Source organism: Orycteropus afer, unplaced genomic scaffold (assembly GCF_000298275.1).
Source record: "Orycteropus afer afer isolate SDZICR_OR568_19922 unplaced genomic scaffold, OryAfe1.0 scaffold00210, whole genome shotgun sequence".
Lineage (NCBI taxonomy): Eukaryota > Metazoa > Chordata > Mammalia > Tubulidentata > Orycteropodidae > Orycteropus > Orycteropus afer.
This window is the reverse complement of record NW_006921797.1, coordinates 3,999,844-4,025,083: the sequence shown is the minus strand read 5'-3', so window position 1 is coordinate 4,025,083 and position 25,240 is coordinate 3,999,844.

The following is a 25,240-nucleotide window of genomic DNA, read 5'->3' as shown; positions in this document are numbered from 1 at the left end:
CCTAGAGACAAGTGGGAATATCCTAGTGCTTCCAAAGCCAGGATATATCAAAACAATGCAAAACAAAAAAATAAAAGTGGAAAAAAAAACAAAAACACATGATCACCAAATAAACACAACAATAGCAAAATGTCTCAGAGACAACTGACAACTGCAAATCAAATAAAGAAACAAGACAAGATGGATGAAGCAAATGACAGGAATAAAGAACCAGGAAATCTCCCTGGGGAAGTAATGGTACTAGAACTACCTGATTAAGAATTCAAAAGAATGATATATTCTCTCTCTATATATAGAAGTTCCTTGATCTAACCATAGACATGATCAAAGAAAACACAAAACTAGAAAAATTAAGGAAAACAATATATGAGCAAAAGGACAAAATAAATAGATAATTAGAAACCACACAAAAACAACAATTAGATATAAACATTAACATTTCAGAGATTGGTAACATATTGAAAGGACAAAGGAATAGAATCAAATCAATAGAAGGCTGGATCAGTGAATTAGAGGACAGATACCTTGACATCAATTTATGTGAGGAAAATATCAAGATGAAAAATTTACATGTGATTGGAGTTACAGAATAGGAGGAGGCAAGAAAAAAAAAATTCCAGAGAGAATTGTTGAAGATTTGCTAGCAGAAAACTTCCCTAATATCATGAAACACAAAAAGATATCCATCCATGACATTTAACAAACTTCATACAGAATAGACCCCAAAAGAAAGTCACCAAGACATATGTGTTAGATTGGGTTCTCTAGTGGCCGAGAAATTCAAGGCTGGCAGGCAGTACACTGGTTGTTGACTCCAATGAAAGATGAATTCAAGATCTCCAGGCCGAGCAGTGGGCTGCTTACTCACGGAAGGTTGTAGTCAGCACACCAGGGTCCCAATTCCTCAAAGAATGTCTCTCTTCCCAGGATGTCCCTGGATATCCTGGAAGCAGGCCACACCCCTAGGGAAACTCCCCTTGGGCAGATTGGCCACTCAGAACACAGTCATCTGATCTCATCATGGGAAAAACCACACAGAACTGGGGTCCAGCCAAGATGACACACAGCTCCAACTGTCACGACATATAATAATCAAACTTTCCCAAACGAAAGATAAATAAAAATCCAGAACAATTCAGGAAAAAGCAAATTTTATCTACAAATTTTATCCAATTAATACTAATCTCTGATTTCTTGGCAAAAACCATGCAGGCAAGAAGGAAATAGGGTGGTATATATAAAATTCTGAAAGAAAGAAAAAAAAATGTATATAACCAAGATTATATATCCACCAAAACTGTTCCTCAAATTGATGGTGAAATTGGGACATATCTAGATAAACAGAAATTAAGGGAATTTGTTAAAACCAGACCAACCTTACAAAAAGTGCTAATGGGAGTCCTCTGACAGAGAACAAACCACGGCAGATAACAACCTGAGATGAAGACACATGACAATATCACCCAGAAAACATCCCAGAAGTAGAATTCTCAAAAATTAAATAAACTTACAAGACTGAAAATGGGGAACTTGTGAATGACAACAGTTACAAAGCGAAAGGAGGGAATAAATGGTATAATTACAGACTTTTCAAATGGAGAGGCAGTAAAGGTACAATCAAGGTAGAATAGACTGTTTAAAACTTGTTGTTGTTAGCTACTGTTGAGTCGGCTCTGACTCATAACTACCTTATGTACAACAGAACGAAACACTGGCCAGTCCTGTGCCAGCCTCACAATCCTTACTATACCTGAGCTCATTGTTGCAGCCACTGTGCCATTCTATCTCATTGAGGGCCTTTCCCTTTTCTGTTGACCCTCCACTTTACCAAGCATGATAATCTTCTCCAGGGAATAGACCCTTCTAACAACCTGACAAATTAGGTGAGACGAAGTCTGGCCATTCTCACTTCCATGGAGCATTCTTGTTGAACTTCTTCCAGGACAGATTTATTAGTTCTTTTGGCAGTCCATGGTACTTTCAGTATTCTTTGCTAACACCACAACTCAAAAGTATCAACTCTTTTTTAGTCTCCCTTATTCATTGTGCAGCTTTCATAGGCATATGAGGTGACTAAAAATGCCATGGCTTGGGTTAGGCGTACCTTAGTCGTCAAAGATATATGTTTGCTCTTCAACACTTTAAAGAGGTCTTTGGAAGCCGATTTGCCCAGTGCTATATGTCATCTGATATCTTGACTGCTGCTTCCATTGGTGTTGATTGTGAAATTCAGTAATATGAAATCTTTGACAACTTCAATCTTTTCACATTTATTGTGATGCTACTTATTGGTCCAGTTGTGAGGATTTTTGTTTTCTTTATGTTAAGATGTAATCCATACTACAGGTTGGTGTCTTTAAACTTCATCAAAAAGTGATTCAAGTCATCTTCACTTTCAACAAACAAAGTTGTGTCATCTGTATATCACAGGTTGTTAATGATTCTTCCTCTAATCCTGATGCCACACTCCTTTTCATATGGTCCAGCTTCCGGATTATTTGTTCAGTTTACAGATTGAATATGTATAGTGAAAGGATACAACCCTGACACACTATCTTCCTGATTTTATACCATGCAGTATCCCCTTATTCTGTTTGAATGACAGTCTCCCGGTCTAGATACAGGTTCCTCATGAGCACAATTAAATATTTTGGAATTCCTATTTTTCTCATTTTTGTCCATAATTTGTTGTGATCTACACAAATGGTTTTGCATAGTCAATAAAACACAAGTAAACATCTTTCTGTTATTCTTTGCTTTCAGCCAAGATCCATCTGACATCAGCAATGATATCTCTTGTCACATGTCCTATTCTAAATCCAGTTTGCATTTCTGGAAATTCTCTATGAATATACTACTGTAGCCATTTTTGAATTATCTTCAGTAAGACTTTACTTGCATGTGATATTAATGGTATTGTTCTGTTGGATCACCTTTTAAACTTAGGAAGATAAAAATAAATTACAATGTAACAATGAAGAAATTTAATTATAATAAGAAATATAATATAAAACTAAATAAGAAAGAAGAAAATCATAAAAACTCAGTAAGCACAAAATTAACAGCAACAAAGAAAACAAAAAGAAATCTGACAACAAAATGAATTCAGCACATAAAAATATACAAAGCAAAGAAATTATAAACCCCACAATAAAAAACACAACAGAATGACAGTAGCAGAGTTATACCTATAAATACTTACACTGATTATAAATGGATTAAATGTACCAAAGAATGAGAGTAGCAGGATGTATAAGAAAACAGGACCCATTTATATGTGGCCTACAAGAGACTCATCTTTGACACAAAGGTAAAATAAATTAAAAATCAAAATGTGGAAAAATACATCAAGTAAACAGCAATAAAAAAAGAGCAGGCATGGCAATATTAACCTCTGATAAAATCAACTTCATAGTAAAAACCAGCATAAGAGAAAAGGAAGAATATTATATAATGATTAGAGGATCATTTGAACTAGAGAACATAACCATAATTAATATCTACTCAACTAATGTAAGAGCCCGAAAATACATAAATCAAACATTAATGGAACTGAAAAGAGAAATAAATAACAGCACAGTAATAGTAACAGTCTTTCACACACCACTTTCAATGAATAACAGAACTAGAAAGAAACTCAACAAAGATACAGATCTAAACACACAATCAAAGAACTTGACCTCACAGACCTCACAGATATATACCTCATAGAGCACTCTACCCCCCCCCCAAAAAAAAACACAATACACATTATTTTCCAGTGCTCATGGATTATTCTCCACAATAGACCATATGTTAGGCTACAAAACAAGCCTCAACAAATTTAAACACATCAAAATAATAGGAAACACCTTCTGGGATCAGAATGCTATAAAATCAGAAGTCAATAGGGAGATACTTCTATGCCACCAGACTCCCAATAGGGAGATGAGGGGCAAAATATAAAATACTTGGAAATTGAATAACACCTTGTTTAAATATTACTGGGTAATAGAAGAAATAAAAAGTTAAATATAAAAATTCCTAGAATCAACACGGCATACCAAAATGTTTGGGACACAGAAAAAGCAGTGTTCAGAAGTCAATTTAGAGCCATAAATGCACACATCAGAAAATAAGAAAGAACCAAAATCAACACCTTCACTCAACAATTCTAACAATTAGAAAAAGAACAAGAAAAAAGCCTACAGTCTCCAGAAGAAAGGAAATAGTAAAGAGTTAAGCAGAAATAAGTGAAACAGGAAAAATAATAGGAAGAACCAACAAAACTAGAAGTTGGTTCTTCAAAAACATTAACAAAATTGACAAACCACTGGCTGGAAATTTTATTTATTTATTTTCCACTGGCAAATTTAACAAAGGAAAAGAAACAGAAGGTGCAAATAACATGGTTAGGAAATGAAATGGGCAATGCCACAAAAAAACAAAATAAAAGGGATAATAACAGAATACTATGAGGAAATATACTCTAACACATTTGAAAACCTAGAAAGAAAGGACAAATATCTAGAAATACACAACCTACACAAACTAACACTGACTGAGGTAGAAAATTTGAACAGACCAACACAAAAGAAGAAATTAAACAGATCATAAAAAACTCCCAACAAAAAAAGGTCCTGTCCCTGATGGCTTCACTGGAGAATTCTATCAAACATTCATAAAGGAACTGATATCAATTCTACTTAAACTATTGCAGAACATAGACAAGAATGGAATACTCTTGAATTCGTTCTATGAAGCAAGCATAACCCTGATACAAAAGCCAGGCAAAGACATCACTAAGAAAGATAATTATAAACCAATATCCCTCAAGGAAATAGAGGCAAAAATCCTCAACAAAATCCTAGCCAGTAGAATCCAACACTATATCAAAATATAATACATTGATCAAGTAGGATTCAAATCACGTATGCAGGAATGGCTCAACATTAGAAAAACAGTCAATGTAATCCAGTACATAAATCAAACAAAGAAAAGACCCACATGGTCATACCAATTGATGCCAAATGGTATTTGATAAAATCTAACTCCCATTCCTGATAAAAGCTCTCTGAAAATGGGAATAGAAGAGAAATTCCTCAACATAATTAAGGGCATACACACAACACTAACAGCCAACATTGTTCTCAATGGAGAGAGACTGAAACCATTCCCCTTGGAAACGAGAGCCAGAGAAGAATGTCCTCTATCACCACTGCTATTCAAAATTGTATTAGGAGTCCTAGCCAAGGCAATAAGACAAGAAAGGGAGGTAAAAACCAACCAAGTTGGCAAAGAAGAAGTAGAACTATTCCAATGTGCAGATGATATAATCCTATATGTGGAAAATCCCAGAGACTCAGTGAGAAAATGGCAGGAACTAATTGAAAGATACAGCACAGCATCAGAGTACAAAAATCAGTCAGATTCTTCTATACCAACAAACAGAACTCTGAAAGGGAAATAAGGAAAACAATACTATTTACAATACCTCCCCAAAAGATAAAATTCCTTCTGATGAGTGGCTGGTGGGTTTGAACTGCCAGCCTTCAGGTTAGCAGTCAAGTGCCTTAGGCACTATGCTACCAGAGCTCCCAAGAGATAAAATACTTAGGAGTAAAAGTGACCGGAGATACAAAAGACTTCTACAAAGAAAACTATACAACACGAAACTAAAAGAGACATAAATGGAAGAACATACCATGCTCATGGATAGAAAAACTTAACATTATGGAAATTTCATACTACCCAAAGTGGTATGCATATATAATGAAATCCTGATCCAAGTTGCATCAATATTCTTTAAAGAGATGGGAAAAACTATCATCATATTTATATGACAAGGAAAGAGGCCCCAGATAAGCAAAGTAACTTTAAAGAAGAACAAAGTAGGAGAGACCTCATGCTTGCTGACCTCAAAACCTATGATACATCCACAGTAGTCAAAATAGCCTGGTACTGATATAACAATAGATAAATAGAATGGAATTGAGAGGCGAGAAGTAAATCCATGCACCTCTGGACAGCTGATCTTCAACAAAGGGCCAAAAGCCATTAAATGGGGGAAGAGTTAGTCTCTTTAACAAATGGTTCTGACAAAACTGGATATACACTTGCAGAAGAACAAAACAAGATCTACAACTCACACCACATAGAAAAACTAACTCAAAATCAATCAAAAACCTAAAACTACAAAGATCATAAAAGAAAAAAAATTGAAGCAAACTTAGGGGCCCTAATTTATGGCATACATAGCCAATCAAACATAACAAAAAATGCATAAATTGTGGAAGATATACTAGATGTCTGGGACATCTGAAAACTTAAATATTTGTGTGCCTCAAAAGACTTCTCAAAAAAGTAAAAAGATAACCTACAGAGCTCTGGTAGCATAGTGCCTAAGGCACTTGACTGCTAACCAGAAAGCTGATGGTTCAAACCCACCAGCCACTCCTCAGAAGGAAGATGGGGCAATCTACTTCCATAGTGATACTGCCTCGGAAACCCAAGGAGGGGTCGTTATGAGTTGGGTCCAACTCTACAGCACATAACAACAACAACAGATTGTGAAAAAATATTTGGCAACAACATATCTGACAAGGGGTTAATCTATAAAATTTATTGAAACTTAACACATCAACAACAACAAAAAAAACCAAAAAACAAACACTGTTGTCAAGTCGAACCCAACTCATAGTGACCCCTCCTTGGATTTCCAAGGCACAATTAAAGAACAAGCAGAAGATGTGACTAGACACTTCATTAGAAACATTCAGGCAGCCAACAAACCCATGAAGAAATGCTTGTAATCATTATCCATTCCCACCAAGCTCACTGTCATTGAGTACGGTCCAACTCCCAGTGACCCAATAGGAGTCAATGCCTAGAGTAGAAATGCCTCATAGTGTTTCCAAGGCTGAAAATCTTTATGGAAGCATATTGCTTTATCTTTCTCCCATGGAGTAGCTGGTGGGTTTGAACCACTGACCTTTGGTTAGTAGCCAAATGGTTTAACATAGAAAGAAATATTCTTTGATGGTTACCAGGGATGGGAGGGGAGAGGAGGGGAGAAAAAAATAATTAACTAGATAATAGACACCTATTGATTTGGATGAAGGGAAAGGCAATATACAATAAAGAGGTCATCAGCACAATATCACCAAGGCAAAGGAAGACACAGAGAGGTTCACATTAGTTACAGACAACAAAGGTAAGTATTATTACATACCCAATTCTGCAATATAAGTAATAATAAACACTAATCTACAAATGGGAAATCTTGTAGTGTAATGCCTAAGGTACTTGACTGCTAACCAGAAGACTGGTGGTTCAAACCCACCAGCCTCTCCTCGGAAGAAAGGTTGAGCAATCTACTTCCATAGTGATACCACTTCAGAAATCCAAAGAGGGGTTGCTATGAGTCGGGTCTGACTCGACGACACATAACAACAACAACAGTCTACAAATGGATATATAATAGTAATCAACAAGGGGGTAGGAAAGCTGAACAGGTAAGTTTAGGTGAACGGAACTGTACTCGTGACCATAAATACAGGTTTGACAGAGGATATTTCTACATATATATTGTATGTGCTGCAAATATATTCATGTATATAATAGAGCAAAGAGGGAAGAGAATGCCAACTAATCAGTGTTAAAGGAATAATTGCAGTTAGAAAGCTACCATTTGGCAACCTTTATAATAACTAATTAAGCCAAGAAACATCTATGGATGTTAAAGCTAAATGAGTGAAAGTTTGATGAACAAAATATTTACATAGTCTCAAAGAAGTATCTACTTATAAAATATTTATTAATTAAAAAGAAAAAAAAGAGTAACTTTTGCAGAAACCCAGCAACTACCATTTTAATCAAATTGTCAAACTTAATCTTGCCAGAAAAGGAACAAACAGTAATTGTGACCCCTTGATAGAATGAAATAGGGGAACACAGCATCTGACATACTACTTCTGACATATTACTGCCAAAAATGTATAGTCTGAGGAAATATTAGACAACCTCAAACTGGGGAACATTTACAAATAACTGGCCTGGGATTTTCAAAAGTGTCAATGCCATGAGTGACTGAGGAACTATTCTAGATAGAAGGATACTAAAGACAGACAATTAAATATTTGATTCTGGATTTGATCCTTTTGCTATAAAGAATTTTATATTGTGACAAGTAGTGAAAAGTTAATGTGATCTGAGATTAGCTGGTAACAATGTATCAGTAAGAAGCCCATGTAAAACTCTGAGTAGTGGAGGAGAAAAATTTGAAATACACCAAACCAGAACTTATTGTATGAAAAGTTCTTATAATGGTGGTGTTGTTTCTTGTTAGATGTTGTCGAGTTGTTTCTGACTCATAGCGACCCTATGCACAGCAGAATGAAACACTGCCTGATCCTGCACCAGCTCCATGATCCTTGCTACACTTGTCGCAGCCACCATGTCAATCCATCTTGTTGAAGGCCTTCTCCTCTTTCATAGACCCTCCACCTTACCAAGCATGACATCCTTCTCCAGGGAATGATCCCTTCTGACAACATGACCAAAGTAGGTGAGACGAAGTCTGGTCATCCTCTCTTCCAAGGAGCATTTTGGCTGCACTTCCTCTAGGACAGATCTGTTAGTTCTTTTAGTAGTCCATGGTAGTTTCAGCATTCTTTGCCAGCACCACAACTCAAAAACATCAATTCTTCTTTGGTCTTCCTTATTCATTGTCCAGCTCTCATATGCATATGAGGCAATTGAAAATATCATGGCTTGTGTCAGGTGCACCTTAGTCCTCAAGGAGACATCTTTGCTTCTCAGCACTTGAAAGAGTTCCTTTGCAGCCGACTTGCCGATTGCTATACATCGTCTAGTGTTGGACTGCTGCTTCCATTGGCGTCGATTGTAGAACCAAGCAATGAGAATTCTTTGACAACCTCAATCTTTTCTCCATTTATCGTGATGCTGCTTATTGGTCCAGTTGTGAGGATTTTTGTTTTCTTTATATTGAGATGTAATTCATACTGTAGACTGTACTCTTCATTCTTCATCAGTAAGTGCCTCAAGTCATCCTCACATTCAGCAAGAAAAGTTGTGTTGTCAGCATATCACAGGTTGTTAATGATTCATCCTTCAATCCTGATGCCATGTTTTTCTTCATATTGCCTTTCTTCATGAATTATTTGCTCATAGATTGAATAAGTATGGGGAAAGGATACAACCCTGATGCACTCCCTTCTTGACTTTAAACCATGCACTGTCCCCTTGTTCTGTTTGAACAACAGCCTCCTGGTCTATGTACAGGTTCCTCGTGAGTACAATCAAGTGTTTGTGAATTCCCATTCTTCTCAATGTTATCCATAATTTGTCATGATCCACACAATCAAATGCCTTTGCATAGTCAATAAAACACAAGTAAACATCTTTCTGGTATTCTTTGCCTAGAGCCAAGATCCATCTGACAGCAGCTATGATATCCTTTGTTCCACATCCTCTTCTGAATCCAGCTTGCACCTCTGGAAGTTCTCTGTCAATATACTGCTGCAACCATTTTTGAATTATCTTCAGTAAGATCTTACTTGTGTGCAATATTATTGATATTGTTCGATAATTTCCACAATCTGTGGGATCACCTTTCTTTGGGATGGGTACAAATATGGATATCTTCCAGTCAGTTGGCCAAGTAGCTGTCGTCCAAATCTCTTGGCATAACTGAATGAGTGCCTCCAGTGGGACAGCCATTTGTTGAAACATCTCAATGGGTATTCCTTCAATTCCTGGGGTCTTGTTCTGCACCAATTCCTTTATTGCAGCTTGAACATCCTCCTTCAATACCATTGATTCTAGATCATATGCCACCTCCTGAAATGGATGAAGATTGACCAGTTCTTTTTGGTACAGTGACTCTGTGTATTCTTTCCATCTTCTTTTGATGTTTCCTGCATCATTCAATATTTTGCCCATACAATCTTTCAATTTTGCAACTTGAGGCTTAAAATTTTTCCTCAGTTCTTTCAGCTTGAGAAATGATGAGTGTGTTCTTCCCTTTTGGTTTTCAGACTCCAGGTCTTTGTACATTTCATTATAGTAATTGGCTTTGTCTTCTCAAGCTGTTCTTTGAAATCTTCTGTTCAGCTCTTTTATCTTGTCATTTCTCTCATTTGCTTTAGCTACTCTTCACTCAAGGGCAAGTTTCAGAGTCTCTTCTGTCATCCATTTTGGTCTTCTCTTCTTTTCTCATGTTTTTAGTGACTGCTTGCTTTCTTCATGTATGATGTTCTTGATGTCCTCCCACAATTCGTCTGGTTTTCAGTCTTTCAATCATTTGTGTTCAATGCATCAAATCTATTCTTTAGATGGTCTCTACAATGGTGCAATTTGTAAGTAGAGGATACGATTCTTGTCAAGGTCCAGTCAAAATGCTAATTATCTCCCATCAGATAAGATAACCTAAAACTCATAACACTTGGTAAGACATCAATGACAAACTGGTTAATGAGTGTTGTCATTTCAAAGAAGGTTTAAGAGTAGTCGCAGTACAAGAAAACTTGAAATGTTCTGAAATCTTTCAGCTCATATATGAAAGAAATTTGATAGACTTTTCCCCAAATTTGAAAAAAAAAAATCACAGATTTAAGTGCATTACCAGTAATGAGGTAAGAAGCTAAATGTTTCTAAACTATAAATAATAAACATGTTTTTAAAAATTGGATCACGTCTGCTGGGGGACAAACTGAATACTCTTTGTTTGCTGTACATAGAAATGACCTTACAACATCCTTGATAAACAAAGAAGCACTCTATGAGAATTCAGCCAAGATCTAGGCAGGTAGTTAGTAAATACAAGTATTATGGCATTTTGTGGATCTTGTAAATTTGTAATATATTTCCATTTAAAAATATGTTATTTATTATATTTTTTCCTCATTCTAAATACTTTTGTATACAATTTTTTATCCATTATTTTGAATTCATATCTTTAAGAGAGCCCCACCACCACCCCTACCAATTGTATAAGCTTCAAGCCTCAGGAAACCTGGATCTGTCCTCATTTTTAGCAACAGTACTTCTATCCAGAGTTTACTCATGACTGAACATAAAGAGCTAGAAGTGAGCTTTGGGCTAAGATAGGATAATAAATATTTCATTACTAGTAATTTTTAGGATAGGAATAAGCTGAAGATTTTGTGTGCAGAGGGAAAGGAGCTAGGTGTAAGAGAAAGATAGAAGATACTCATGTAAACATGGATACTTGTAAGAGCAGGTCTAGGTGACTGTGGAAAAAAATGGGTTAAGATAGAGTGACAAGAACAGCTTCCAAATCAAGTGCAGACAGGGAAGGAGGGAAGACAGGGAGGAACTCTGAATTAGTGTGGAGGAACATCAGGGAGTCTATCCCTTGGAGCCTTAATCTTGGAGTTCACTTAGGAGGCCAGGTTATCATCTCAGATATCAGGGATGGGGTGGTGTTAATTGTTCCCAAAGCCTGAACAGGTCAGTATTAACTGCTTTGCAAAATGAAATTGTTAAATACCAGTGATGGATGTTTTTTCATTCTCCCAAGTTTTACCCATTAGTTCTAAGACAAGGTACCAGAGATTTAGAAGTAGGAGTTGTCTAAAATGAAGATCTAGTTAGGGGATAACCCTATAGTCTTTTCTGTATTCTAGTGCCAGAATGATTAGAAAACACAGTTGCATTAGTAATATAAAGTTGGCAAGGAAACTCTCAAGTGAGAAACTTGAGTTGTTGTCTGAAGAAAAGAAACAAAGATTTATTTATATATGGCTTTTTTTCCACAAAGGATTTAAGGCTGCTTAAAAGAATGCATGCAATAAAATAGCAAGATGTGAGACATAAATAAAAAGTCAAGGCTGGTGAGAGCATAAAATATAGACGAGAAGACTTCAGATATGGCTTGTCAGGGGTCTTGAAATAAGTGAAGGGTTGTCACGTGGAAAAGCATTTAGGGTTATTTGGTATGTAGGTCCAGAGACATGGGTCAGAGGATACAATGAATCAGATACCAGCATAAAATAAGTCAAAGTTCTACTAAGTGCAACTGCTTCACAGTAGAGTGGAGGATGTGAGTTCCTTCTTTGTCATTATTGTTATTGTTAGAAGCTAATGAGGATGGCTGCCCCATGCACAATGGAAACAAATGCTTCCCAGTCTGTTGTGAATAGTAGGTTTTCCATTGGCTGATTTTTGGAAGGTGATTGCCAGATCTTTGTTCCTAGTGTGTTTTAGCCTGCACACTCTACTGTAATCTGTTCACATTATAGCAACGTGCAAGCGTCCACTGACAGATTGGTGGTGGCTGCACATTTGGTTCATTGGCTGGGAATCAAGCAAGGGTCTCCTGTATGGAAGCTGATGATAATTCCATAACCGAACTACCACTGCCTGCAATGTTGTTGTTGCTGTTACTCCAGAGCCATTGAGTTGGTTTCAACTCATAGCAACCCTATGTCAACAGAATAAAACACTGCCTGATCCCATGTTATCCTCACAATTATTGATATGTTTGAGCCCATTGTTGCAGCCACTGTGTCAATCCCTCTGGCCTGCTATGGGAATTAGCTGATGCAATGGGTAAAGATTGACCTCTGACATGCCCTTTGGGTCAAAGTCTAATGATTGTCTGAAAGGAACAGTTCTAAACAATGCCTTATAAATAATTAACTCTTCTAAAATACTCTATGCAATAATAACTTCTTGCCAACAGTCATTCTAAGTATCTCTATATGGTAGTTAAGTTTGTGTGTCAACTTGGCTGGGCCTGGTTGAGTGGCTGGGCATCTGGATGTAGTATTCCCCATAGTAAGATTGGTAATTAACTCTATGGTGGAATGTATTGGATCACCTTAGTAGCTACTTTAGGGATGTGGTCTGTTTCCTGTATAGAAGAAGCAGCTTTGGGAATAGCCTCTAGCTTATGGCACATTTGACTCCTGCATGTATCCATGTCGTTGTTCAGCAGCCTGCCATGCTCTGCCAATCTTGGAACTTTCAGTGGACTTGAATTAATGGCCTGCCATGTGGTTTGGTAATATCAAGACTGTGCCTTGTTACTTGTTGACCTTGGGCTTGTCAGCCTCAGCAGCCAGCAGCTGAGTGAAGAAAAGCCTCCAATTTCAGTGGACAGGGAGCCAGAGGCAGAGCTGAAGTCCAAGGTTGAGGGGTCTTCACCCAGCCCCTAGAGCCTGGTCCTTTGAAATCTGACTTAAAGCCTCCAAACTGTAAAAGAATAAACTCCTGTTTGTTAAAGCAATGCCATTTGTGGTGTCTTCTGTTAGAGTGGCACTAGGTAACCGAAACACTCTATGATCTACAGAGTTGTCACTCTCCTTTGAAAGGCTGCTGAATATTGCAAACCAGACATTTCTGAACCAAAAATGAGTAAGCTCCAAATGGGAGCAGGGGTGGAGTGAAAGGAGGGTGGATTTTATCAGCTCATCATGTCCCTGCTCCCTGGGTCATCATTCAGCAATTTGAAGAGCTAGTGGTATCCATTCACTGAACATTTACCAACAAATGGATATTGATCTATCCTATGTCAGTCCCAGTGCTACATCCTGGGTGGATCATAGTAAGCAAAGCAAGACATGATCTCTGCTTTCAGAGTGCTTGGTGCTTACTGGGAGAGAAGACATTAATCAAAATAATCACACATCCATATGCTTACAAATTCTGATAAGCATTATGAAGGAAGGGAAATGTATTCTACAAGACTGGTTAGCTGTAAGACCTGAAATAGCACAAAATAGAAACATGTGTTCACTGATGTCAATTAAATATAGGAAAGTGGAGTACTCACAAGAGCATTCAGGTCAAGGGGACGATGTATGCAATAGCCTGAAAATATGAGGAAGCATGGAACATTTGAGGACCTGAAACCCAAAATGACTGAGTCAAGCCTAGAGACAGATGGAGAGAGGGGCATGAGGAGTCAGGGAGAGCAGATCCAGGGTGTGGTCACAAGGTCCACCAAGGATATTTCTCTTTACCCTAATGGTGCTCGGAAACCCTTATTGGGTATTATCAAGGGAGCAATTTTGCTGGATTTTTTTTTTTTTTTTTGGTTATTGTTTTGCTTTTTGTTTTTAAATAAAACTACTCTAGCTTCAGAGTAGAGAATTAATTGAAGGGAGGGAGGCAAGAATAGTTAGGGGAAGATTGCTAAGTAGGCTGCATGAGTGCTCAAGGTAACAGTTGATAGTGACTTGGACAACAGTTTTGGTGCCAAAGATAAAAAGTAATCGGTTTCCTGAAGTAATTGATTCATGAGACAAAAAATCAGTAGGATTTGGTGATGGGTTGGATAGGAGTTGGAAGTGAAGGAAAGGGTATCAAAGATGACTTCCTGCCACCACAAAGATCAATGTTCCATTCACTGATGTTGTTAAGTGCTGTCAAGTCAGCTCCATTTCATAGTGACTCTATGTGCAACAGAATGAAACATTGCCCGGTCCTGTGGCAATCTCACATCCTTGCTATATTTGAGTCCGTGGTTGCAGGCACTGTGCCAACCTATCTCATTGAGAGTTTTCCCCTTTTTGCTGACTCCCTGCTTTGTTGCTGTTGTTGTTAGGTGCCATCAAGTTGTCTCTGCCTCATAGCAAACTTATGTACAACAGAACAAAACACTACCTGGTCCTGTGCCAGTCTCACGATCCCTACTATACCTGAGTTTATCATTGCAGTCACTGTGTCAATACATCTCATTGAGGGCCTTCCCCTCTTTTGTTGACCCTCCACTTTACCAAGCATGATATCCTTCTCCGGAGAATGGTCCCTTCTGACAACATGACCAAAACAGATAAGATGAAGTCTGATCATTCTTGCTTCCAAGAAGCATTCTGGCTGCACTTCTTCCAGGACAGTCTTGTTAGTTCTGTTAGCAGTCCACAATACTTTCAGCATTTTTCACCAACACCATAACTCAACAGCATCAACTCTTCTTCAGTCTTCCTTATTCATTGTCCAGCTTTCATATGCATATGGGGCGACTGAAAATACCATGGCTTTGGTTAGGCGCATCTTAGTCTTCAAGGAGACATCTTTGCTCTTCAGCACTTGAAAGAAGTCCTCTGCAACAGATTTGCCCAATGCAATACGTCTTTTGATGTCTTGACTGCTACTTCCATTGGTGTTGATTGTAGATACAAGTAATATGAAGTCTTTGACAGCATCAATCTTTTCTTCATTTATTGTGATGCTGTTTATTGGTCCAGTTGTGAGGATTTTTGTTTTCTTCATGTTGAGGTGTCATCCATACTGCAGAATAGAGTCTTTAATCTTCATCAGTACATTCTCCAAGTCATCCTCACTTTCAGCAAGCAAAGTTGTTTCATCTGTGTATCTCAGGTTGTTAATGAGCCTTCCTGCAATCCTGATGCCACATTCTTCTTCATATAGTCCAGCTTCTCAGATTAGTTGCTCAGCATACAGATTGAGTAAGTATGGTGAAAGGATACAACCCTGATGCATTCTCATCCTGATTTTGAACAGTGCATTAACTCCTTGTTCTGTTCAAACAAACTTCCTAATCTACAGAGCATGATATCCTTCTTCAGGGACTGATCTCTTCTGACATTATGACCAAAATACTTGAGACAAAGTCTGCCCATTCTTGCTTCTAAGGAGCATTCTAGCTGCGTTTCCTCCAGGACAGATTTGTTCATTCTTTTGACAGTCCGTGATATTTTCAGTATTTTTCACCAACACCACAATTCAAATGCATCAATTTTCTTTGGTGTTCCTTACTCATTGTCTAGCTTCCACATGCATATGAGGCTATTGAAAATACCTGTCAGGGACACTGTAGTTTCCAAGTGACAATCTTTGCTCTTTAACACTTTTAAAAAGTCTTTTATAACAAGTTTGCGCAATGCAATATGTTGTCTGATTTCTTGACTGCTGCTTCCATGGGCATTGATTGTGGATCCAAGTAAAACAAAATGTTTAATGACTTCAGTCTTCTCTCCCCTTACCATAATGTTGCTTATTTATTCATTCATTGATAATGAACACCAAAATAGGGCTGTTCTGAGGCAACTGGTGGAGAAACACAGGGACCTGTTCTGGGTGCACTAGTTTAATCTACTTAAGTCAATTCAGTTCAATCCAATGCTTTCCAGTTAAATTAAATTTACTTATTGTGCATTCCCCTAACAAGACTCTGTGAATGATCCAGACAAAATATAAGGGGCTCTCAGGAGGTTACCGGTCATCTCTTGTACTAGGTAAGTACGCAAATAACCAAAGAATCCTGCAGAATGTGAGAGGAGCCTACAGAGAAATACAAAATGTCATTGGACTACAGAGGTTAGGTGCATATCAAGGGGGCTTGCTAATGGATTGGACTTTGTTTATCTAAAAAAGGAAAAGACTCTATGGGGCGCCCATGAGGTTATTCGATACAGGGTGTTGTGAATGTGAGAGAATTTTGAGATTTCCCTCTGGTCTACTCTGACCAAGCCCCGAGAACTGAAGTATATACATTTGCTTCCTAGCCCTACCTCCTCTCAGATTCCTAGGTACCTCCCAAAGGACACTGTGCTTGTGTCCTCATTGTATGGCTAATAACTACTGTCTAATTATCCCATCCTTGTTTTACAAGAGCTAATTAGAAAGTGTCTGACAGCTTGGGAATTCTCTGACAAAGGTAGTGCACAAATCTAGTCTATGTGTCTGGGGATGATGTTCTGGCCACATTGCAGTCCCTAGTTATAATGTGGAAGTGGAAACCCCACCCCTGCACCTTACCTCCAGCAATACCAAGCATCCTTACACCACTTGCCAGTGACCTCTATGTGTCCCATCTCCCAACTCCACTGACAATCTCAATGTAAATACAATTGTCTAATTGCAAAACTTCTGGGAGAAATCTTGTGCTTTTATCTAATTCTGAATCTTAATAATAGTAATTAACCCTTACACTCCCTATCCCACTTTCAAAATGCATTTCTCCACATTTTTCATTTAATGCTCACATAATCTTGTGGGTTGGGTATCATTAAGATCTTCCCCAGGGAAGCTAAATCCCAAGTGAAACAGCTTTGCAGTGGCTGAGCTGGTACTCTGCATTTCATGCTCTTTCTGTTCTTCTGGTTAAAAACAAACAGATCTGTGTTGGGAGGGGGAGCTGGAAGCTTTCATGAGCAGAGAATTTTCTCATTATCCTTTGAAGTCACACAACACAAGCAGCTGTCAGTTTCTTCCCATTTATTATTACCTCAGCTGTTTGTACAATGACTGAGAGTACAAAATGTAGAGGGACATAGGTTTCTATTTGAATATTGTTCTTCAACTAATCGCATGTGATTTTGAACAAATTATTAAAAATTGGGATATTAGCAGCACCTAAATCAAAGGATTATTGTGGGGAAAAATGAGTTAATATGTATAAGCCAGGAGTCTCTGGGTGGTGCAAATGGTTAACACAGTTAGGTGCCAAATGAAAGGTTGGTGGTTTGACTCCACCCAGAAGCACCTTGGAAAAAAGGCCTGGTGATGTACTTCCCCAAAACCAGCCATTGAAAAACCCACAGAGCACAGCTCTCCTCTGACACACATGAGGTCACCATGAGGAGGAGTCGACCTGGTGGCAACTGGAATGTATAAACCAAAGTTTCTGAAACATAATCCTTTTATATTTTTAATTTGATGATGATGTTGTTAGAGTTTGATTCCAGGGCCCAACTTTCTTGTTGACCTCAATCTGAGCAGAGAATGGGAACAATTTTGAAGTGCATGCCCGCTCCAGGGTGATGTGAAATGGGATAAAAGGTTGTGTTGAGATAGATTCTGAAGTTTCATCTGGGTTTAGCACAGTTTTGCCACATGTGTGCTGCATAATTGCTTCTACATGTGTGCTACGTAATTTGCTGGGCCTGCCGCGGTCTGTGCCTTTGCTTCTTAGCCTCATTGTTGGCCTTAGGCATTTGCTTCAATTCTTTTGTCAGGACCAGTCCAGCTAAGTTCAGATTAAGTGCAGTTTCCATTTCACAGGGACACTGCTTGCTTGGGTGAGAGGGAAGAATTTAATGAATAGGAGCTATGTATGGACAGGCTCTAACGAGAGGGGTTAACAGGCCAGGGATTCAAAAATAACTCCACTGCAGCAACTCTGGTGAGCCAACACATGCTGTATATTTCCATCCAAATCAAAGACATTCATTTTGAAGACCCTGAAACAGCTGTAACTTGAGATTCCCACAAATGGTTGGAAAACTGTCAATCCTTTCTGAGTGGCAGTAGATGTAGAAGTAAGAATGCCAGTAAGAATGTGAGACTAATTCTGAGAAACAGGACCTGGCTTAGCCTTCCAAGAAGCCAGCATTCTTTATTGCTCATCTGGCTCTGAAATGTTTTGGGGACAGTATTTTTATGAAGTGTTCTGATTAAACATTTGCTCATTTCTCTCAGGGAAGAATTTCAGAAATACTATGATTGTTATGAATGGTCTCTCAGAATCAGGTTTATCAAAGATTCTACTCTGTGATCTGCAGAGAATTCTAACAGTGTGCTGTGTTTTGCTTTTATTTCTAATAAATTTATCAATGTCTTTGGTTATTCTGTGCCTGATGACAACAACAAGTATTCATGAATCTGTATCAGCTAAAATTCTGCAATTTTATGTTAATTTACTCATGTCTTTAGGTGTTTGAAGCAATTAAATAAGACCTTGATGAATTTAGAGGAAAGGAAAAAAAAAAAGCTTTGATATTATGAACGGTTATGTGGTTGAACTGCAGGCACTAAGATAAATTAGGTTTTTGTGCAACTATTAATTTGTTTATAGGCTTATTAGATATTTTCCCATTTAGTTACATTTCTTCTTAGGAAATAAGAAATCTCTTCTTGACTGCATTTTTGATTTATTCGGATGTTCATTTTAGCTTGTGACTGCAACTAATCCTCATCTTGGCTAATACACATATGGGTGTCCAGTTGAGGATTTATCAGGGAGGTGTGGAAGTTTATTTTTGGTGAGTCAGGGCAGCCACGGGGAAGGTCCTGTCCAGCACCATCAGGTGTAAGGCGGCCCAAGTAGGGAGGGAGGGGTGTCACTGGAGACAGTGACCAAAGGGTTCACTATGTAGGCCCTACAGAACATAAAAAAAAAAAAAAATTCATGGCCGTTGACTCCATTCTAACTGACAGTGACCCCGTGTGACAGAGTAGAACTGTTGTACAGGTTTTCCTAGGCTGGAATCTTTATGGAAGCAGATCATCAGAGCTTTCTTCTGATGATGTGGTGAACTATGGGAAATTGTTCACTGCAGAGTAGCAGGTAAACACAAGTAAGCCTGTGCTTACCTTGTGTATTGGGTAATTTGCCCCATTGATAGGGCAGGAATTTGAAGGAAGTGCAGAGAAGACATTCAGTCCTCAGATTGGGAGATGCCAGAACAGAGACAGCACTCAGGCCCAGAGACATGAAAATGGTGGCAATCTGGGCACAGCCAAAGATGCAATAAAGGATGGGGCAGGGTTGCCAAATTTAGCAAATAAAAAGATAAGACATCCAATTACATTTGAGTTTCAGCTAAATAAGGGATAATTTTCAGTATAAGTATGTCCCATACAATATTTGGCCATATACTAAATATTTGTTATTTATCTGAAATTCAAAACTGGATGTCCTGTCCTGGTAACCCTAGGGGTGTGTGTGTGTGTGTGTGTGTGTGTGTGTGTATGTGAGGGTGCACAGGTCAGGATTTGGACACTTGAGGAAGACTCACTGAACTAGGAATGATGGAGGGGTCCAGCTGTGGGAAGGTAGAGGAGGCAGAGAATGATAAAGAATGGCTAATGTGTGTGCGTGTGTGTGTGCATGTGTGAGAAAGAGAGAGAGGGATTCAGAGAGATTAAGAGAAAAATCCTGAATAATTTTACATTGGCTTGAGAATGAGAACCCACTTTTTTTTTTCATAATATTTAATTACCTTTTCTTTTTTTTCTCTTTTAAGAACTAATTGCACTTGGTCTGTGTCAGAGAAAGGATATTTGGATAGTTTGTAATAAGAAACTAACAGAACTTTGTGTCTTCAAAGCAATGCTATTACATTGAAAATGAAAATTTCCTACAAATTGTTTGCCTAGATAACATTGGACACATGGATCTTTGTAAACTTCTGAATGATTGGTGTTCTGTAGAGAAAGGGCCTCATGATTGACTGAATTTTTCAAGTTTTATTCTAATATTCTGGAATAGTATAGAAAACCAAAGAGGCTCACCTCCAAGAGGTAATACACAATGATCACAAGGTGGGAGATTTCCAAAACTACTTCTTGAGTTTTTCCTGATCTGTTTGATTTATCTTGGATATTTCAAATCATTTTATTAATCTTTGATTCCCTTTCTACCCCCTGCTGAATGCTTAGCACAGTGTCTGGTACATAGTAAGTGTTGAATAATCTCTTCTTGGGTAAATAACTATATTATCCTCAAATAATTTAATATCCATTACAAAGATAATGAGGAGGAGAGATAATAAAGGAGGAACTCTTTATTTCGAATGGAAGAGAAGGAGAGAATAAATGTATATTGTTCTTGTTGTTGTTGTTATGTGCCATTGAGTCGGACCTGACTCATAGCGACCCCTCCTTGGGTTTCCACCCCTCCTTGGGTTTCTGAGACAGTATCTCTACGGAAGTATATTGGGTGTGCATTATGGGGCAGACACTGGGCCAGGCAGTATACATTACTGCCCCACTATGCAGTATTTGAGGAGCTCTGGTTGGCATAGTGCCTAAGGCATTTGACTGCTAACCAGAAGGCTGGTGGTTCAAACTCACCAGCCATCTTCATTGTTTCCATGCAGGCTTTCTGGACTGAGCTGCAGTAATTGTTAATGTTTTGTTTGTTTCAGATCACTTTGGGTTTTGATGAAAGCCAGAATTCTCTCCCAGAGACATGCACATAGACAGAAATATTCCCAATTTTAAAAGCAATGTAAGTTCTTCATGGATCCTTGATTATGAGCCTCACAATCAGAAAATATCTGATTTCTTCTCTTGGAGTCAGAATCAGCCTGAAACCAGTACAACCACAAGCCACTTACTTGACAGTCCATCTAGGAACATTCTCTAATGGAGGCTTAAGGATCAGATAGCTTTTCTTCACACAAGATGTGCTCAATTCTCAGTTTTTCATCAATTTGGGAACACATACTAGTAAATGTATAACCCACTGATCATAGATTTCGACTCACAGTGAGTTCATGTGTTTGTTGTTAACAGAGTAGAACTGTTCCACAGGGTTTTCTTGACTATAATCTTTATGGAAGCAAATTCAATGTCTTTTTTCCATGGTGCTGCTGGGTGAGTTTGAACTGCCAACCTATAGGTTAGTAGATGAGCTCAAACTGTTTGTGTCACCAAGGGATCTTAGTAAATATATACTGGCGTAATTTTCAAAGAATATAGATTTTATAATCCTATTTCTCTTCATTCATTGATTTGAACATTTTTTTTTTTTTTAAATCACCTAAATAAAATGATGTGTTCGAAGTATAGTAGTGAATAAGAAAAATAGTCCTTACTCAGAGGTAGATTCACCCTAGATCCCCTCATCAGCACAGCCCCTTCCAAGGTCTTGGCAGTGTATTCACATAGTCACACATTTTTTTTGTAACTTTGCAAAGTAAGATATTTTTCTTAAAGAATCTGTTCAATCCCCACTGTTGAAGCTTTAGGCACTTTTCTCCTGTCACCCTTCCCCGTGGAGCTATGTGTAATAAAGAAAGATCAGTATTCAGTAAATCATTATCTATGTTTTGCAAACCCTCCCCACAAAAGCAAAAGCAAAAACAAAAACAAAGCAACTGGTTAAACCAGCAGATTGCAAAGGCCTGTATCAACAAACTTCACCAGTTTGCATTTGTTACTTGAGCTCCTTCCAAGAACTTCGTCCATTCCTTACCTGATTTCATACCTGACTTTCAGATCTTTACTGATCATTTGCATCCCTGATTCTGCTTTTTAGTCAGATTTTCCCCCAGATGTTAGTGTTCTACCATCTCCCCTGGAATAGCTCATACTTTTTCATTATCAGGGAGAAACTCAGATAGTGACTTGGCTCAATGTTGATTCCATCTGTGCCTTCTTATTGTATGATATGTAACAGATGATGTCTCACCAATTGTCTCAGCTACCTACTGATGCTGTAAGAGAAATACCATAAATGGGTGGGTTTAACAAACAAATTTATTTTCTCACAGTTTAGGAGGCTAGAAGTCTGAAGTCAGGGTGCTGACTGTGGAGGAAGGCTTTCTCTTTTCTGTAGGCTCTGGAGGAAGGTCTTTGACTCTTTGAGCTTCTGCTTGTGGGTGATCTCTATTTCTTTCCCCTTATCTCTGCATCTCTGCTTGGTTATTTAATCTCTTTTATATCTCAGAATAGATTGATTTAATACTCATCATACACTAATCCTGTTTCATTAACATAACAAAGGCAACCCATTTCCTAGTGGGATTATAACCACAGGCAGAGAAGTTAGGATTTACAACACATGTATTTTGGGGACACAATTCAATCCACAACTTTTCACTCTTTGACCACCCAAAATTCATGTCCTTGCCACATGCAAAGCATATTCATCCCTTCTTGACATACCAAAAGTCTTAAATTAACCCCAAGTCCAAATCTTATCTTTTGAACCATCTAAATCAAGTATTGGTGAAATTTTAGGCATATTTCCTCCTGGGTCAAAATTCCTCTTCATCTGTGAACCTGTGAAATCTATTCTGCAAGTTGTCTATTTCCAATGTACAATGGTAGAACAGGCACAGTATAGAAATTTCCATCATAAATGGGAGAAATTGGAGGGGAAGAAAGGATAATGAACACCAAGCAAATCCAAAACTAGCCAGATAATTCACATTACCTCTCAAGGCTTGAAAATAATCCTCTATTTTCTGGGACCATATGGGCAATGGCCTTGCCCTCCAAACTCTGAGTATTGGCTGTGCTCTCAGGATTCTGGGTGGAAGCTCCTTGGTGCTGGGGCTCCAGGCTTCAGCTCCACCTTCCAGTCCCACTCTGTTTTCTCTGCTGCTTGTCCATCTGAGTGGCGATCCCTCCTCCTGGCCCTCAGCAGGGTATGGTAGCCCCATCCCCTCAGCTATCCAACTCTGAAACCTAGGAGATTGTTGTCTCACCCTTTGAGATCCTGGAGATGGTGCCCCCCACCCTTTGAAACTGAGAAGGCCCTGCTTCCTATGCTCCTTCTCATAGTTCTGCTGATCTCCAAGCTGCTCCAGGGATGATCCTTTTATTTTTCTAGAAGGACAAGTGTAGCTCCTTTGACCCACTTCCTACCTGTAGAATTCCAAGAAGTAGACAGAGTTCTTTTCTTTCCTTCTTTCTCTCTTCTCTTCAGTCTAAGCTGATTAGTTTTCTGCTGTGGTTGTTGGTTAGATCCCTCAGTGACAGACTTAATCTATTTAACAAAAGATTGTGTAGACATGTCATTAGTGAACATTCTAGGACATGTGTCCTTAACTTGTACCACAGAATTTTCCAAATCTTTCAGTTTTGTTTTCATTTTGCACAGTTCATTTTTAAGTTCATTTCTTTCCTTTCACATTTTACTATAAGCAACAAGGAGAAACCAGGTAGCCCCTTTAAGATCTTACTTAGAAATCTAAGCAAGATTTCTAACTTGGATAGCTAAATATCCAAGTTAATAACTTATAAGTTCTACCTTCCATCAAACATTTGAACATAATCCAGAAAAATTCTTCGCCACTGCATAAAATGCATCACCCTTCCTCCATTGTCCAATCGCATGTTCAAAATCTTCTTTTAAAACCTCACTAGAAGCACATTTAATGTCCACATTTCTAACAACATTCTGTTGCTGATACCATATGTATTCTCTAAGATGATAGACCTTCTCTACAACTCTCCTTGCTTCTTTCTTAGCCCTAACCAAAATTGCCTTTGATGTACATAATTTTACCAACAGTCTCCTCAAGGTAATCTAGGCTTTTACTATTAGACACTTAAAAACTCTTCCAGCTTCTACTCATTACTTAATTCCAAAACCACTTCCACATTGTAGGTGTTTGTTAGAGTAGCACCCTTGCTTCTCCATACCAAATTCTGTCATAGTTTTCTAGTACCGCTATAACAGAAATACCACAAGTGGATGACTTGAACAAACTAAATTTTTCTTTCTCACAGTTTGTTGTTGTTGTTGTGTGCCATCTAGTTGGACCTAACTCATAGCCACCCCTCCTTGGATTTCTGAGGCAGTATCACTATGGACCCATCAGCCACTCCTCAGAAGGAAGATGGGGCAATCTACTTCCGTAGTGATACTGCCTAGGAAACCCAAGAAGGGGTCGCTATGAGTTGAGTCTGACTCAACGGCACATAACAACAACAACAACAACATCACTGTGGAAGTTGATTGCCCACCTTCCTTCCGAGGAGTGGCTGGTGGGTTTGAACCACCAACCATCTGGTTAACAGTCAAGTGCCTTAGGCACTACATTACCAGAGCTCCTTTCTCACAGTTTAAGAGGCTAGAAGTCTGAATTCAGGGTTCCGGTTCTAGGAGAACTCTTACTCTGTCAACTCTGGGGGAAGGCCTTTATCTCTTTGACTTGGCTTGGCATCTCTCTTCCTCCATCTCTGCTTCTCTGCTTGCTTGTTTAATCTCTTTTATATATCAAAAAGAGATTGATTTAAAACATATCCTACATTAATCCCATCACATTAACATAATAAAAGCAACGCATTTCCAAATAGGATTATAAATACTGGCATAGAATTTAGGATTTACAATAAATAATTTTAGGGGACATAATTCAATCCATTGCATCAATTATAACTGCACAGACATATATAGACATTTAATGTGGGGACAAATTTAATTCATGTAATCAGTGAGGTCAATTGCAGTGGCCTTGGGTGACCAAGAAACCTGGAAATGATTGTCAAATTTTATTATACATGCTTATTAAGTGAAATAAATATAGAATGTATTTTAGATGATAAAAAATTTTTGTGTTTAAAATGTAAAAGTCAATTATCCATAAAATTCACTGATGTGTACCATTTCGTTTTTTGATAGTGCTAGATAAATAAGGATTTAAGAAATTTTCAGAATCACAACATGTTTTTTTATCTGCCTATGGCTAAAGCACTTGACTGCTAACCAGAAGGCTGGCGGTTCAAACCCACCAGCCACTCCTCAGAAGGAAGGTTGGGCAATCCTACTTCTGTAGTGATACTGCCTCGG